General features: G+C 50.9%; 1 protein-coding gene across 2 annotated transcripts in view; it reads right to left on the reverse strand.

Moving 5' to 3' along the window:
* AHRR (aryl-hydrocarbon receptor repressor) overlaps positions 1–17,034 on the reverse strand; it is a 74,764-nt gene that overhangs the window by 17,342 nt on the left and 40,388 nt on the right. The gene's annotated exons all lie outside the window — the stretch shown is intronic.

Here is a 17,034-nt window from a genome sequence, read left to right on the forward strand (position 1 = left end):
GCCACGGCTCACGGGCCCAGCCGCTCCGCGGCACGTGGGATCTTGCCGGACCGGGGCACGAACCCGCGTCCCCTGCGTCGGCAGGCGGGCTCCCAACCACTGCGCCACCAGGGAAGCCCCATGTCAGTTTATGTAATGGTTGTTAGTGTATTCAGGATTTTTCTCGTATATCAATCATGGCATTTAAAAATATTTTTTAGTAATGCACTCATTGCATCTTGATTTTAAATTTACTCATGTATGTTATTCACAATATTTTTATGATTATTAAATTTCAGTTATAGCTGTAATTATTGTGGCATGTGCTGTGTTGGGCTCAACTTAAAGTCTCTCTTTGTTCGAAAAGCGGGCCCTCCAGCCCCTCCTGCACAGGCTTCCCAGAACCATCACTAGTGAGGATGCACGAGGGGCCACGGCCACTAGAGCGCGTGATCAACGCGCATTCTACCTACCTATCTGTATCTATCTATCATCTGGCATCATCATCATCGCTTTGATACAGAAAATGGCAGCACGCTCTGTGTAGGTCCTGGTGAGTGTCAGGCACCATACGTGGAATAGCGCACTCAGTTCCGCGTCACCTCCGTGAGGCAGGAGCAGTCGGATTCTACTGGGCCGATACAGAAGCTGGAGGTAAGGGAGGTTCAGGCAACTGGACAGTGGCGTTCAAAATATTTCCGTTTGAATCTTTAACATACAGACATTCAGAGACTCTTTTTTTTTTTAATTTTTTGGTCGCGCGGCATGCAGGATCTTAGTTCCCTGACCAAGGATCGAACCTGCGCCCCCTGCAGTGGAAGCGAGGAGTCCTAGCCACAGGACCGCCAGCGAAGTCCCCAGACATATAGAGACTTTAACTTCTGTGAAGTTTGTAGCTATCAGCAGTGTATTATAATACCCATTTCCCTTAACTCTTGACCATGCTGGATACCTTTTTCTTTTTTTCTAATCTTTGCCAATTTTATAAGTGATAAATTATCTAACCGCCATTATAATTTTCATTTCTTTGATTATTGATGAGATGGAAAATTTTTCATACATTCATTGATAACTTGTATTCCTTCTTTGGTAAACTGCCCGTGCGTGTCATGTGCTGATTTTTCTATTAGGGTTTATACATATCAACATCCAAGAGCTTTTAAATTACTGATATCGAAGATTTCTAGGCAGCCACCTAAATTCAAATCCCCACACTTCTAAAGAATGATGGAGAACAACGAGAACAGGTAAAACTACACAAATCTGCACCCCCATCCTAATGAGAACACAGAGAGGTGATGAACTTCAAGTTACATACAAGCAGAAAAGGCAACATAAAAGTCCCAGAAAGCTTACGATGACTGTTTCAAAAGAACAAAGTGTGTAACCCCTCCTCAAGAAACTAGAGAAAGCAGAGACAATTAAATACAATGTAAGGAGAGGGAAAGAAAAAATTTGAATAAGAGAAAAAACAATGAAAATTGTTTAAACAGTTAAACGATAAAGATTGTCAACAAAGTGAAAAATTGCTTCTTTAAAAAGATTAATAAAATTGATAAACTCTTAGCAAGATTGATCAAGAAAAATACAAATTACAGACACCAGGAATTTTAAAGGATACATCATTACAGATCCTACAGACATTAAAAAGATAGTGAGGAAATAATAAAAATGATACTCAAGAAATTAATTTACCAGAATTGACCCATTAGAGATAGAAACCTTAGAAGATCAATTTCTGTAGAAGAAATAAAGTTACCAAGGAACTAACCCAGGATAATGCACCAGGCCCAGATGGTTTTAAAAAGGAATTCTACCAAATCTTTTAAAATCAGATAACACCAATGCCCCATAAATTGTCTCAGAAATAGAAAGTGAAGGAAATTTTCTAATTCTTTTTAAGAAGTATAACACTGACACTTGATTCTGATAAGGAAAATACAATAAGAATAAAATTGCTTACTTTGACTATTGGTACAAATATGCTAAATAAATATTAGCAAACAGACTTCAATTTCACATTAAGAAAAGAATACAGCATGACCAAATGAATGTATTCCAGGAATGCAAAGTTGGATATCAGGAAATATTAAGAAATTCATTAATATAATACACCACATTTATAGATCTAAGGAGAAAAACCTATGATTATCTTTTTTTTTTTGGCTCTGTTGGGTCTTTGTTGCTGCACGTGGGCTTTCTCTAGTTGTGGTGAGTGGGGGCAACTTTTCATTGCGGTGCATGGGCTTCTCATAGCGGTGGTTTCTCTTGTTGCAGAGCACAGGCTCTAGGCGTGCAGGTTTCAGTAGTTGCAACACACGGGCTCAGTAGCTGTGGCTTGCGGGCTCTAGAGTGCAGGCTCAGTAGTTGTGGCGCATGGGCTTAGCTGTTCCGCAGCATGTGGGATCTTCCCGGACCAGGGCTTGCACCCATGTCCCCTGCATTGGCAGGCGGATTCTTAACCACTGCGCCACCAGGGAATTCCCTATGATTATCTTTATAGATGGCAAAAAGCTTTCAACAAAATTCAACACTTGTTCCTGATAAAAACACACAAGAAAATAGGAATTGTGGATACATCTTAACATGGTAACGTGTGTGTGCATGTTGTATGTGTGTGTGTGTCTGTCCACGTTATTCCCAAGGTAGCAACTTAATGGGGGAAAATTCTAGGTGTTTCCAGTATGATCAGGAAGCAAGGCAACGATGCCTATGACATCCCATACTGGGGTGTGTAAACTACACCCCCCAACATATAGCCTGCCACTGGTTTTGTAAATGAAATTTTACTAGAACACGGCCACACCTGTTCATTTACGTATTGTCTCGAGCCACTTTTGCACTACAACAGCAAGGCTGAGTAGTTATGACAGAGACAATATGGCCCAGGGGTCCCCAGTGCCCAGGCCGCACAGCAGGAGGTGAGCGCAGCGGGCAAGTGAGAGAAGCTACACCTGCCGCTCCCCGTGGCTGTCCGTCACTAGCATCCCCGCCTGAATATCCCCCCAACCCCATCCGTGGAAAAGCTGTCTTTCATGAAACCAGTCGCTGGTGCCAAAAAAGTTGGGGACCGCTGATATGGCCCACAAAGCCTGAAATATTTCACCATCTGGCCATTTAAAGAAAGAGTTTGCTGACTCCCGTCCTGTAGTATCTGGGGGGTGTTAACTGTTGCAACTAGAAGAGAGAAATCAATGGGAGGTATAAGAATTGAGAAAGTAAAACGATCACTATTTGCAGATGATACCATGGTTTACTCAGGAAACCCTAGAGAATCAATGATAAAATAACTCAAATAAAAGATTTCAGTAAGCAGCAAGGATATAAAATTAAATATATATACTCAATAACCTTTACATCTGAGAAAAATGACCATATTAGAGGACATCATGGTGGTTAAAACCCCATTTACAAAGAAGACCCAGGACTTGTAAACTCAACAAGAAATGTGCAAAATCGATGCAAAGAAAACGTCAAAACATCTCAACAGGGCTTCCCTGGTGGCGCAGTGGTTGAGAGTCCGCCTGCCGATGCAGGGGACGCGGGTTCGTGCCCCAGTCCGGGAAGATCCCACATGCCGCGGAGCAGCTGGGCCCATGAGCCATGGCCGCTGAGCCTGTGCGTCCGGAGCCTGTGCTCCACAACAGGAGACGCCACAACAGTGAGAGGCCCGCGTAGCACAAAAAAAAAAAAAAAAAATCTCAACAGACACAAAATTATATGTGAACAAATGGAAAGACATCCTTTGTTCTTGGACTGGGTGACTCACCATTCTTCCTAAGTGAAGTTATCAACAGAGTGCAATGTTGTCTATATCAAACTTTTTTTATTGAACTATAGTTGATTTACAATATTGTGTTAGTACAGGTGTACAGATATATATATATATATATATATATCTGAATCACTATATATATTTCCATATACTCTTTTTCGGATTCTTTCCCATTATAGGTTATTACAAGATACTGAGTATAGTTCCCTGTGCTATGCAGTAGGCCCTTACGGTTTATCTATTTTATATATAGTGGAGTGTATATCAAATCTTTATGGCGCCATCAAGTTGATACTAAATATGGAAAGTAAACATGCACTAATTGTTACAAAAACACTGAAAAAGAAAGTTAGGGAAGACTGTTATTTCTTGTCAAAACATACCGTCAGGCCTCCACAACTAAAGGAGCTGGGTGCTGGCGCGTGAATGGACAAGTGCGTCCAGAGCCTGGGATAGGAAGCCCAGAGCAGGTGCAAGTACAGGCGGAAAGGTGGTGTCATCCAAACTACTAGACGAAGCGGGCTTTTCAGTAAACGGTTCTCCCCTGAGGTTCTGTCTGTCTGTTTCACAGGCTGAGTGCTCATCTACAGTTGACCGATATTTCTTGTCGCGGAGCATCATCCATTCCAGATCTGCGCTCAGCCACCACGCCTCATTCCTTCACGGCGATGACGGGCTTGGTGTGCCGTGCCGCGTTCAGGATGGTTTCATCTAGCCTCACAAGTAAAACGGGCCGAATTTCTCCCAAGCGCCGTCTCTGCCTGGTTTTAGTACAGGGTTCCTGACTGTACAGAATTAGCTGCCGCTTCCCTCATTTTGTGTGCTCTGGAATGGTATTTTCTGTCCCTTAGAGGTTTACCTAAAATTTGCTCTTAAAACAAGTGGACCAGATACCAGAGAGGCAAGAGTCTGAGCAGCTGCCACTCTGGTCAGCGTCCCCTCAGCTCCTGCAGCCGGAAGGCTGGAGACTCCACTGTCCAGCCCTGCCCCAGCCAACCCGCAGCCCCGGAGGCTGCTGCGTGCTCAGGCTTCTGCCTTGTCTTCTCCCTACATTCTTTCAGTTAATTTTGTTGCAGATTTTCTGCCTTCTCCGTTTCACATTAGGACGGCACTTTTGTTTCAGATGTGTGTGTTTCTCTGTCGTTGGGTGTCGGGGGCAGCGGGGACACGGAGCTGCTGACTGGTGTCCGGCTTAAACGGAGGTCGTGTGTTCTGCCCAAAGTGACATCACACCACACACAATTCACGAGGAAACCCCCTGGAAAGGGACGCAGTCTCGCAGCCTCAAACGAGACAAAGCCACAACTTAGCCATTAAAGTATAACTCGGAGAAGAAACGTCGCAGCCCTCAGAAAACATACAGTAAACACTCGACAAAGATCTTATTCAAGAGGGAAGCACTGAGACATTAAACCAGACTAAGACGTGTCTGAGACACTAGGTGCTCACAGGCAGCTGGGATAAGATTGCTGCGTTAGATGCAAAATTCAAATCCCCCTGGGTGATCCCTGAGCAGCCCTGTGCCCACATGACTTGAAAAGGAGGTGCCACCCAACTTTTCACTTTATTTCAAAATTCTGGACAACTTTCTGACACAGAGGTTCAAACACCAGGGTGGTGACTTTGCAATAGGATTTAGACTTTGTGCTGAGTTTTCTGAGCAAGAAACAAACCCAAGCCTCACATAGCCCCCAGCTGCACCTCTGCCCTAAACAGTGTGGCACTGGTGACCACATCTCATCGCAAAGCCCGTTATCACTCACCCACCCCAAACCCCAGTGAACTGGAAATCGACGCTGGGTGACACCCATGTCCACTGGAACGTCTCCAGAACCAGACAGACTGTGCCATTTGTCACTGTAATTCCTGTGCGGCTCCCGGGAGAAGTGTCTGGTCCCACTGTCCTCACGTCTTTGAGCCGCAGATGGAAAGTCCGGTGTTTGCCTGGATCTCATCCCAGTGGGCTAGTCACGAGTCTGTGAATATGCCAACCCCCAGTGTTTCTTGGTGCGGGGGGAACCTATGAAACGTTTGCGATGTTCTATGGTTAACAAAAGGCCCAATTTTCCTATATGTTGACTGCCTCTTTCCCTCCCACTGCTTGGGTCAATCACTAGGACACGAAGCAGACCCCGAAGAGCCTCGTCGGTGAGTCCTTCCCACCCAGACTGGGTGCCAGCCCGGAGATGGCAAGTATGGACAGCACTTCTCACAGTTTCTGTGCCACATCAGAGATGCTTTACCTAAAAACAGAAAACCTTCGCATCCACTTCCACCGGTCTGGAGGATTTCCTGAAGCGCTGTCAGTCTCAGAATCGAAGATGAGGCTGGGCCTCTGAGGCTCAGATTCCTGTGCCCCTCAGACACTGACCCAACCGAGACACTGCACTTTGTTAATGCCAGGTTTTCTTACATTGCGGTAAAATCTATGTAACAGAAAACTCACCATTTTAGCCACTTTCAAGTGCACAATTCTGTGGCACATTCACGTGGTTGTATGGCCGTCACCACCATCTCCAGAACTTTCACATCTTCCCAAACTGACACACTGCCCGCCCCAGCCCGGCCCCGCCATCTACCCCCTCCTCCAGGGACCGCCTAAGTGAACTCGTGCAGGACTGGTCCTTCTGTGACGGGCTTGTTTATTTAGCACCACACCCTCCGGTGCATCCGTGTTGAAGAATGTGTCAGAATGTCCTTCCTCTTTAAGGCTGACTAATATTCCATTGCACGTACAGACCACCTTTGCTTATCCGTCATCGTTTGACGGGCATCTGGGCTGCTTTCAGCTCCTGGCCCCCCAGGACGATGCTGCTGTGGACAGGGGCTCCTGCAAGGCGTGAGCACACTTCCAGGAAGGAAGGTGTCTAAAGCAAGGAGGAAAGTCCACAGCCTTCTCCCCCTGCAACACTGCCTGGGAGGAAGGAGGCGTGTGATGGGGCGGACCTGCCGCCAGCTCAGAGCTGGGAGTCTTTCCAGAATGAGGACGGTGCCTGTGTTCTCACTGGCCCTCCTGCTCTGGCTTCAAGCGCCTCACCTGGGAAACCCGGGGTTCCTGTGCTGCTGGGATTTGATCTGAATGGGCACCTGCCTCCCTCCCTGCCCCGTGCCCATGCCCAGCGGGGTCTGATGGCCGAGACCCCGGGGGCTGGTGCCGCCCATTGCGGCCGTGACTGTGACCCTCAGACAAGGGAAGCCAGCTCTGGCCTCCACAGGCCTCGCGTCTTATCGGGAGCTGGCCGCAGCGCCCCAGAAGGGGGCCCTGCAGGCTGCCGGTCCAACACCTTCCCTCGGGGCTCTGCAGTGCCCCTCCGCCAGGGGTCTGGGCAGAAGCAGGGTGGGTGGCGCTGGGTCCACCTCGGGACTGTCAGGACACAGCATCCATCCTTCTTACAGCCTCAGCTCAGCGCTGACCAGGGAGAGATGACGTCACCAGTGGCCATGCGGCCCAGGTGACTGAGCCCAGACACCTCATGGGGCTGGGCAGTGGTGGCCGCGAGGGCCTTGCGCCCTCCCCCGGGCAAGCTGCAGACTCGGTGCATTCCCCCCCAGCCCCCCGGCAGCGGGAGGGGGCGAGGTGGGTGCTGGCTGTGCCACCAGCCCTTGCACAGCATTTCCCATTTCAGAGGCTGCACAGACTCATGACATCCCACTAATAATAGTCCAAAGACCAAAGAAATGTTCAGGGTTTGAGTATATAAAATGCCGTCTCAAAAAAGATTTTACGAGATTAGTCACGACCAAAAACAACCTTAATTTTAACTCCTAAGGCAGAAATTTAAAAAAGAAAAAAGACCATAAAGTGCTGTTTGCCGACTCATATGGATTCAATATCAGATTGACGTTCTGGTCCAGAACCATCACGCCAAATACTTTTGCACATGTGGGACCGTCTTTCAAATATGCGTCGCAAACATTTGTTTGTTTTCTCTCTCTCCCTTTTTATTCCTACAAGACTTTTGTGTTTTTTTAAACATGGTACATGGAAAATGAGATCACTTTTCCAAGTGGAAAAAAGAATTTGGCCCCAAGTGGAAGGCTGCACTTTTTTAAGGGGAGAAACAACCACATCCACATTCAATTACTTAGCAGTCACAGGACCTGCACCTGCCACCGCAGGGCCTGCCACTCGCTCTGCCCCCCGACGCTGCTGCCCCAGCCCCTCTTCGGGGATCAAGCCAAACGGGTGAGAAAGCGGAACTTCCTTTTGCCAACCCTTGAATATCCTGATCTCTTCCAGCCCACGCAGAAAAAATAGCTAGCCTGTACTTCAAAGATTGCTTGTCAAGGTCACGGCAGAGGAAAAAGAAGAGGGAAAAAGGAACAATTCCAACGGCCCCTCTCACCGCCCCTCCCTGGAATGAAGGGAAGTTGGGAGCTGTGCCCTCCCCTGAGAGCCGTTGCCACGGTTACAGAGCAACACCGCAAGGCCAGGGCCGCCAGTCACGCGAGCTAGTGAGGGGCACCCGGCGTGTAGGGCAGCCGCTCGGCCCTGCTGGAGCCAGATCACTCGCCAGGCCTCGCAGTGGGGCCTGAGTGCGTGCGAGGCGCTCCTGCTGGGAGCGGATCGCTGGCTGTTTATAGATCCCACAAACAGTAAACTTGGCCTTGGGCTCCTGCCACGGAGCGGCTACGGCACTTGAAAGCAGTTCTCGAAAGATGCAGTTGGCTGACTGGGGCAGGACCGCAAGGGTGGAGGCAGGTGCGGACGCCCAGGCCCTGGGAGCTAGACCCTCGTGCCAGCACGGCCCCTGCTCTGGCCGTCCACTGCCCAGGGCCCTCCAGGTCCTTCTCTCCAGGTGAGTGACTTGGTTGTGGCACAGACACCTGGGCGGTGGAGGTACCTGGACGGTGAGCTTGGCCCTGGGCCCTCCAGCCTCCCTGTGGCTGGTGGGAGTGAAGCCCAGACCCGGACACAGAACGTGGCCACAGCAGACAGACACCTCTCTTCCTTCCCTGGGGGGACGCAGCTATTCCAACCGAGTGCTGCCTTTTCAGCTGTGTGACCTTGGACAAGTCAAGGGGCAGAGCAGGGCCTGAGTGACCACAGCGATCGCTGACCAGTGAGCCCGGCACAGTGACCCTGGACGGTCAGGGGCTCCTGGTGGACAGTCAGGGGTTTCACAGTGGAGAGTTCTGGGGGTCTAAAAGCCACAGAGAGGCCATGTCCAGCCAGGCCCCAGGCAGCTGAACTGCCTTCAGGGGTGGAGCCAGGAGCTGGGGGCTTCTGACCCACAGGGAGACCACTGAGTGGACAGAAAGCACGACCTTGAGGGCCTCGGTGGGACACAGCCTGGGCGTGGCGCTGCCCTCGGCCGCTTGGTGTACGGTCGGGCTGGCGGGGACTGTGGGCCAGCGGGAAGGAGGCAGGGTGTGGGCTGGCGGCCGCCGGGGAGTGGGGGGCAGGCTGCCCTTCCCGGCTGCGTCCACCTGCAGGCCAGCTCTCATGAAGCCTCTGACACTTTTATCTATATCTGTCGAACCCCTGAAAGAAAAGCCACGTCAAAGGAGTTTGGGAACAACAGGATCAGCGGTCACAACGGGAGGTGAGAAAGTGTGATTCCTCTGAGCACCGAGACCAAAGTGGGAGACAGAGCAGCCCGTGCCACAGCCTGCTCAGCGGAGGCCCCGGAAAAGTGTGGGTGCGGGGTGAGGACATCAAGGAATTCTCCCCGGAGCAGTCGAGCTGGGCACCCTGGGGCGGCCCGCCCCGGATCCCCAGACATACGCCCGTCAGCCTCACCAGTGCATTCTTCAACAGCTGGGGACCCAGGGGGTTGTGCGGCCCGCCATCCCTCACAGCCACCCCGAGACCCTTGCTCCCGGGCCACCCGGCCCCCCCACCCCTGCCGGCTCTGCTCTGCCCTTCCGGCCGACTCCTACTGTGCTCCACTTTCTGCGCCGGGTGCTCTGGGGTTTCACACCTGCGTTTCTGGAGGACGCGTGGGCCCTCACCTGCGCGCCCGGCACCAAGGGGCAGAAATAGCAGCAGGGAGGCCCCGTCCACGACCTGCCGGGAGCCGACACCCTCGGGGCCCCCGGCGACTTCTCCCAACCAGGGAAGGGTTTTCTAGGTCTTTCTCTAGAAGAGCGACGGCCTGAACGTGAGAAAGTCTCCACTCTTGTTCCCAGTAGGTCGCCTGTGGTTCCTGAGAAGTTCCCGGCAACTGTGCTGGCTTTTCCAGAAACCACGCCAGCACGGGTCGGCAGGGGTCGGTGGCCTGCTGGGTGTCTGCGGGGCTCCCAGACGCGCAAGGCCGCTCTCACACCATTTCCGCCGGGTCCGTGGGTGCCACTGGGTCCAGGCTGCATGGGTCACCTTCACAGGCCCGAGGCTGGCGGTGGGAACGGGTGAAACCCCTTCACCTCGGCGAGTCAGCACATCTGCCCATTGGCCACCCCCTCCCCTGAGGATTTTTATTGTTTTAACCTTAGGGTCCTGCTCCAGCCTCGAACTCAGAAACCAAACACAATCCAATGAGTCTGAGCCTCCCCTCCGGCTCCTTTTAACTTCTTTTGGCAACCAGGTTAAGCAGGGATGCGAGGCTTCTGTGTGGGCGCAGGGCGAGCCAGCACGGGTTCTGTCCCCTCCCCAAAGTCAGCCCACGTCATCCAAACGGGAGTGAGCCCCAGAAAGGCCATGGGGACCCCAGCTGCTCCTCACGGTGGGGGTGGGGCCGGGGGAGCAGAGAACAGGTAGAAGGAAGCCTCTCTATGGTCTGCTGCGGCCCGTCCCCCATCTGCCCGGGGGCGGTCGGCCCGGTGGGATGACACAGGCAAGGGCGCACCGGGCACTCACCCCTCCCTGCCCCCCCTCCACAGTCTCATGCAAACCCCAGGCCAGGGCTCCTTCCGAGGTGGCCCTTTCGAAAGGGGAGCCCTCACCAAGGAGGCAAACCCGCTGGCCCAGCCCCTGCCCCCAACCCCTGCCCTCTGACCCTCCCTCCTGCCCCCAGCACACAGCTGCTCAGGGACAGAACACACGGACCAGGAGACAGCCTGGGAGATGCCCGGCAGGTGGGGCAGCACAGAAAGGAGACCAAGGATGAGACAAGCACGAATTTAAATAAATATGTTTAAGGAGATAAGAAAGTCGATTGGCAAGACGAGCTAGGAAGGAGAAATGGTAGAAGCAAAGCAAGGGGAACTATCTATTAGGTGTGAGAACGTAGGGAAGAAAGAGAACATTTGAGGGTGTGCTGTGACGGGTACCAACCTGGAAGATCAGTCCTGAAGACAGCAGAGAAGGGAAACCAGACAGAACACAGAAGAGCAGTAGATGGGAGACAGTGCCCAGGAATAGCTGGGTAAAGGTGGCTCCAGAGGTAGAAGCAGTAACGGAGAGGGACAGCATTGGATGCAATGATGGAAAACAAAATCCAGATTAAAGAAGAAAGGCCTCAGATGGAAAGAACTTGGAGCACGAAGCAGGCAAAACAAGACGACAGACACATTACGGTGCGATTCAAAAATATCAAAGCCAAGAACATCGGGCTCACGAAAGCTCAAGAGGGAGCCAGAGCGGAGCCGCTGCAGAGAACCAGCCTCGGACCCCATCAGCGGCACCCGTGCTGCAAACAATGGGACAGGAGTTTCGAAGGCTGAAGGAAAAACTTCGAACCTAAGATTCTACATCCCACCAAACTGTTATCCAAGCATGAAGGCGCGGGGTGAGATGCAGGAAGATTTCACATCAAGACCCCAGTGAAAGCACTGAGGGGAGGCCCTCAGAACAAGAAGCACATCTGGGGGCTGCGAGGAGGGTGACCCACATCCTGAACCTCAGGGGGGCCTTAAAAAGTCAGGAACACAGACCAGATCTGTGCCATCCAGGATTCCACTTCTGGACAAAGTCACTGTGTCCGTGCGGGGCCTGGGGGCCTGGACAGATGCAGGACTGCTGGGGAGACGCCAGCCCTGCTAAATCTAGGGGGTCAAAGAGAAACCTGCTTGGAAAGACCTGCTCTGAAGGTGATCCCCCGAGAACGAAAGCAGAGTGTGTGACTTAAACTAGCATGAAGCTCAGTCAGAATGGGGGCTGGAGAGAAGAAAAAGCAACCAAGGACGGTGCAGTCAATAGAAACAAAATACAAGGACAGAAACTCGCCCCCAGACAAGAGTAACTACAAGAAGAAGAAACGGGCTCGACTCGCCAACTACAGGATCCCCCCACAAACACTGCAAGAGAGCCACTTCCCAAGAAAGGAAAGCTGACGATGAAAGTACGAGGAGGGGTCCCAGCTGCAAGGACACCAGAAAGCTGAGCAGCTTCAAAGTCTGGACTCTAGCGGGACGAGGGCTGGAGTCAAACGTGCAGGATGTGAGAGCCACAAAGCCCCGGAGCCCCGGCCAGGCTTCCTGCTAGAGCGGCCGCCTGGAGCCGGGGTGGCGTGAGCTGCAGCTGACAGCTCACAGAGCTGCTGCCCCCGGGTTTCCCCAGGTTTCAGGCGTCCGCGTGTCCCCGCCGCCACTGCAGCCCTCGCTTCCGCTCTGCCGGGGCATTGAGCTGCGTCATGGTTCTGCTGGAATCCGCCCGGCGTCTGTGCTCGCAGACTCTTCTGCGGGGAGGCGGGGGCGGGGGGGGGGGGCAGGGAATGCACTGTCCTCAGTGACCCCAGGCCTGGGCCTTCCTTACCTCCCTGGCGGACGAGCTGCCCCCCACACTGTCTGGTCCACCGCCTTCTCCCCCCACCCCTTCTGGAGGGGCCTTGGGCTCCAGGTCCCCAGCTGCCACTTGGTCACGGCCTGGTCCATGCAGAGGAAGTGGAACTGGGGGGGGCGGCCAGGATGCCAGGGCTGTCCTCACTCCCCGCCGCGACTCCAAGGACAGGCAGGTACATGTGGATCCCCGGTTGGAAGCCCCCTCCCCTGAGGCACCTCCTCGTGGCCTTCCAGCCTCCACCTTCTCGTCTCCGAGCCCGGACTCTCCTGTCCTGGGTGCAGAATTTCACAGAGGCGAACACCTGGTCCTTCTCATCCTCTGTGCTGTTCACCCAGCAGGGCCTCTCAGGCTGGAAGCTCAGTCCTGGGCTCTGGGAAACCTTCTGGGTTGCTTCCTTGACGATTTCCTCCCCTGTGGTCTTTCTGGAGCTCCCATTATGCAGGTCCCGTGGGGCCCGGCCATTTCCCCGACTTCCCTCTGTCATTCGCTCGTTCTTCACTTACGCACGGAGCGCTCTAACTGCAGACCCTTCTACGGATTTCTAGGTGTTGCTCTCACGCTTTTAATTTCTGAGCTCTTTTAAGATCTCTGAGTGGTCGCTTTTACAGCTACCTGTGTCCCCGGTGTCCGAGCGGCTCGAGGGCCGTATGGTCTGCCTGTCTGGTCATCTCCACTTTGCACATCTGTCTCCTCCAAGCTGACTTTCCTCCTGGATTCTGTGTTTTGCTCCATCAGCCTCTTTCCCGGAGGGTCCAGGATCCCTGTGTGCGCTGGATTTGAGGAGTGGGTTTGGGACAGCCGACAGGAGGCCCGCCACCACAAGCCTGTGCGGCCTCGGTGCCGCATGTCCTGCAGGGGGAGCCCGGACGTCTGCACTTTTAGTCCCTTATCCATATAAAGTAGCAAATTCACAGGCTCTGGGAACCAAGACGGGAGCACTGGAGGCCCTTCCTCTGCTGAGCACCCGACCCCAGTTACTGCGTACGCTTAGCACCAGAATGTTCGAGTCACGCTCGGGGGAAGGCGAGAAACAGGGCCCTACCTCTGAGCTGACACAAACAGCGGAGTGACCAGGTAAGGGATGCAAACCAGCTAACACACCCTCCTCCATGAGATAAAGGTAGCACTTTGAAATGAAAACAACAAAAAAGATGAAGAGTCTCAGAAGAGAAACAGACACTATAAAGAAAAGAACCAAATGAGAATTTTAGAACTGAGAAATAAAATATATGAAGTTAAATTTTCACTGGATGGGCTTAATGGCAGAATGGAGGTGACAGAGAAAAGGGTCAGTAAAGGCAGATAATAGGAAGTATCCAGCCTGAGAGAGAAAATATTGGAAAAAAGTGAAGAGAGCCTCAAGGACCTGTGGGACAGTGTGAAAAGGCCTAACACCTGGGCCAGTGGAGTTTCTGAAATAAAAGAGAAAGAGGTTGGGGAAATAAAAATATTTGAAGAGTATGGCTGAAAACTTTCCAAATTTGGTGAAAGACATAAATTTATAGATTCAGAAAGCTCAGCGAACGTTAAACAAGACAATCTAATAAACCCACTCCCAAGCACATCAAAATTAAGCATCAAAAGTCAACAGAGGGGCTTCCCCGGTGGCGCAGTGGTTGAGAGTCCGCCTGCCAATGCAGGGGACACAGGTTCGTGCCCCGGTCCGGGAAGATCCCACATGCCGTGGAGCGGCTGCGCCCGTGAGCCATGGCCGCTGAGCCTGCACATCCGGAGCCTGTGCTCCGCAACGGGAGAGGCCACAACAGTGAAAGGCCCACGTACCGCAAAAACAAAAACAAAAACAAAACAAAAGTCAACAGAGATACTGAAATGGAATACTAATAAATATTACTAAAATCAAAAAGATGGAAACAAAAAATAGAAAAATTATGAAACGGTAGACTGAAATCCAATAATATCAATGATTACCCTAATATAAACGGCCTCACACACCAATTAAAAAAAAAAGATACTGTCAGACTGGACTTAGAAAACCAAAAAAGGTCCAAATATGTACTGCCAACAAAGGAAAGATATACATTAAATATAATAATACAAATGGACCGAAAGTAAGAAGATGAAGCAAGACATGCCGAGGAAACATTAACTAAAAGGAAGCTGGGGTGGCAACGTTAGCATTAGACAAAGCCCACTTCAGAGCAAGGACAATTACCGGGAATAAAGAGGCATCTTATATAATGATAATGACAGAAAGGTCAATTCATGAAGAAAACATAGCAATCCTAAGTGCGTTTGCAATATACGACAGAACTCCAAAACACATAGAGCAAAAACTGGCAGAACTTAAAGGAGAAATACAAGATTCCACAATTATACTAGAAGATGTCTTTCAGGTTAAGACTAGACAGAAACTCAACAAGAATATAAAAGCCATCAACATTGTCAACCAACTTGATGTGACTGGTGTTTATAGAACACCTCACCCAAGGACAGCAATCCGGTGGGGGCCCCTTCCTGGCTCACAGATAGCCGTCTCCCACGTGGTAGAAGGGGCGGGGGACTCTCTGGGGTCTCTTTTATAAGAATACAGATCCCGTTCATGACGGCTCCACCCTCATGACCAAATCTCCTCCCAAAGACCCCACCACCAAACACCATTGCACTGGGGGTTAGGTCTCCAATCTAGTATGAATTTGAATTATATTAATTTGCGGGGGATACAAATATTTGGTCCACAGCAACAACCAATGAAACCAACAGCTGTGTCTTTGAAAAAAGTCAATAAAATGAATACACCTCTAGCCCAACTGATTGAGAAAAAATAAGAGAAGATGCAAATTACCAATGAAATGAGAAAGGAGACATAGTCACAGAACCCACAGACATTAAGAAGGCAACATGGAGCCCATGGTGCTGGACTGCGGAGGCTGGGAGACGGCTGGGAGGCGCTGAGGGGCCTGGGAAGCCACATTCTGCGGAGGCGAGGGGGCAATGGGAGAAGACTGGGCCCAGGTGCCCCAGGGTCCTTGTAGGGGGAGAGGGCAGCCTCCCAGCCTACCCGACAGCCCTGTGTGGGAGTGGGCTGGTAGGATGAGTAGGCCGGCTGGTGGTGAGCCCGGCGGGGCCCTGAGGGGCTGCCTGCGAGCTAGCGGCCCCTGCTGGGTACATGTGAGCTGGAGAGATAGAGGACAGAGCTCACCACCCTGAGGCGGGGGGGGGGGACGGTGGGGGCCCTCCTCTGACTTTTCCTTCTCCTTATGACTTTTGGAATCAAGATTGTGTTTCACATTCTCACAAAAGGATAGTAAGTGAAATCAGCAAAGATAGGAAAGGACCCCCGGAACGTCACACTCTCGGAAGACCAGTCACACCCAAACTGAGGGGTTCTCTGCAAGACGACAGGCCAGTGCTCCTTGGGAAGTCAGTGTCCCAGAACCCCAGGGCAGGCCAAGGAACGTTCTAGATTAAAGGAGGTGAGAGAGGCAGGACAGCTAAACATGTGACAGGTTTCCTGTTGGCACAAACGGGGCACTGGGACCGTGTGGGAGCTGAGTCGGCTATGGACACAGTCACAACACGGCCTCAGAGCCCTTGGTCCCGCATCTGTGCCCAGGCCGTGGGGGGCATCCTGGTTTAGCAAATGCACCGAGGCCTCTAGGAGTAAAGGGCATCACGCCTGCCACACAACCTAAATCGCGTCAGAAGAGAAAATGAGTGTGGAGAGAGGGCAAGTGCTAACACGGAAACGTCTGGGAATCTGAAAAATTCTTTGTACCGCTCTGTCAACTGTTTCGTAAGTCTGAAATCACACCGAAATAATAAAAGAAGAAAGAGGTTAAAAAAAAGCAAAAAAATAGGGCAACTTGGGAAAACCATGGACAATTTTGTACCCATAAAATCAATAACATAGATGAAATAGACCAACTCTTTGAAAGATACAAACTACTGAAGTTCACACTAGACTAGATAACCTGAATAGTCCTTTATCAATTAACAAAACTGAATTCATAGTTTAATCTCCATGATTAAAACTGTGATTTGAATTATTAAACTTCTAAAGAAAACTCCCAGACCAGTTGTTTTCTCTGGTGAATTCTAATAAGTATTTCAGGAGGAAATAATACCAATTCTACACAATCTCCTTCAGAAAAGAGAAGAGAGGGGAACACGCTCAGATGGTTTTACGAGGCCTCCACCAGCATAACACCACAACCAGACAAGAAAAAAACAAAAGTGTTTCTCATGAACATAAACACAAAAGTCCCCACAAATATTACCGAATTTAACCCAGCAATATATAAATAAGATCTATCCTGGGCATGCAAGGTTGGGTCAGCGTTTGAAAATCGATTAATGTAATTCACAATATTAACAGACTCAGGAAGAAAAATCATCTCGATAAACGCAGAAAAAGCATCTGACAAAACGAATCCATTCATAAGAAGTCTCAGAAAACAAGGAATAGAGGGAAGTTTCCTAATCTGATATAAGGCATCTACAAAAAGCAAAACAAGCAAAAGACTGAAGTTTTCTCCCTAAGGTTAGGGAAACGCAGAGGTGTTCGCTCTCACCTCATCTACTCTGTTGCACTGGAAGGCCTAGGAGTGCAATAAGGCAGGAAAAATAAAGCATGCAGCTTGAAAAGTAGATAAAAGCT

Source organism: Phocoena sinus, chromosome 3, assembly GCF_008692025.1.
Source record: "Phocoena sinus isolate mPhoSin1 chromosome 3, mPhoSin1.pri, whole genome shotgun sequence".
In the NCBI taxonomy this organism is placed as follows: Eukaryota; Metazoa; Chordata; class Mammalia; order Artiodactyla; family Phocoenidae; genus Phocoena; species Phocoena sinus.